Below are 1,682 nucleotides of genomic sequence, written 5' to 3' on the forward strand. Positions count from 1 at the left end.
ACCTTGCACCTGAGGCACTTTTAAAGGCTTACAGAAAAGCAACACAATGTGATACAAACATGGGGAAAACATTTTTGGAAAGCTTTTGACTTCTTTTATCATGGCCTTTGTCAAACCAACAGGGGGCGCTACTGGGTAGGGTCAAAACATGATTTCACCCAATTAACAATAGTAAAAATGAAATCTGACCAAATAAATGTGCTCCCTACTCCCTAAAACATATAATACACTTGCGAAGTTCCTTGACACATTTTCACATAATAGGGAAAACAATTTAGAACTACAAAAAAAATGGCGCCGCACACTTAAGTGTATTGCATTTTCCGAACGTTTGTAGTTTTTTTGATTGATTTTCCGGGTTAGGGTTATGGTTAGGGTTTTGCCCGTTTTTCAAGAGAGAAAGTATAACCTGAACATATTTTGTTCATATTATAGGGAGATTGATGTTGTAAAAATATAAATATAGGCTACATTTATAAGTGCTTTTTTTAGACGTGTTTCCAGCTGCTTTGTTTGTCCGAAAGAACTGGTGCGTTCAATGACGGATTGAGAAACGTTTTAAAATCAGAACTTTATTGATTTCGACCCCGATTTATTTTTTGTTTCTATAAAGTGTAAGTGCAGAGGGTAGTTTGATTACATGTCGTTTCAAAATGAACCGGTGTAGCACAGTACAACTGCAATTTGTTGCAAAAGCGTCACGAGCGACAGTAGCGGCCGGCTTTCATTCACTTCCTATGTATGGTCGCGACCACGGGCGTCTAGCGTCGGCTGCGTCTAGCAGCGCAATCTCACTATTCAATTAATACACGTATGTATGTATGTATGTATTACAACCAAGCAAAATCTGGACTATTTGATGCTTGTGCAATGTGCCATGAACCTCTGTGCGCCTCTATCAGTCAAAACAGCCAGCCTGTAGCCTAAGTTTTTAAAGTTAATATTTGAAGATGTCATCGTCATATTAATCTACACACAGCATGCAGTGGCATAAAATGGTTATTGTATTAATGTAGTTCACATATGTATCTATTTTAACCAAGGAAAGTATGAATTATTTGAGGCTTTTTTATGGTAATAACAACAATGTTCACAGTGAACTTTATTGGTATTGGACATTCAAAATTGTTACAAAGACTTTCATAGTAGAAGTGTAACTAAAACGAAATAAAATGACAATAAATGCTTTAATGTCATAAACAACCAATTGAATGACTTACTACATATACAAAGTAAGGAGGAATTTATGAATTCAATGCACATTTTCCAAATTGTGTTTTTAAAAGAGAAAGATGTGCCTTACATTACATTCAATAACCTTTATTTTCACTCGAAAGACACAGAGGGTTCCCTCATTTACAGTGACGGTGAGCATACACAATAAACACAATTACAAGGATAACATATAATGAACAGAGAACAGTTCAGTCAGATGTGTAAAATTCAGAAATCAGTCATTTTTAAGTTGCTCTGTAGAACATTCCATGAGTTAGGGGCACTATATGAGAAGGGTTGGAGTGAGCTCAGGGAACCTTTAGGAGGAGCAGCTCACTCCAATCTAGGTATGATTTGAATAATTGTATATTTGTATATGTGTATATTTTATGCACCAACTGCACCAGGTCACATTCCTCGTAGGCGTAAAAACCTACTTGGCAATAAACAAAATTCTGATTCTGATT

This window comes from Morone saxatilis, unplaced genomic scaffold (genome assembly GCF_004916995.1).
Source record: "Morone saxatilis isolate NCDOM2014 unplaced genomic scaffold, NCSU_SB_2.0 Contig5, whole genome shotgun sequence".
Classification (NCBI taxonomy): domain Eukaryota; kingdom Metazoa; phylum Chordata; class Actinopteri; family Moronidae; genus Morone; species Morone saxatilis.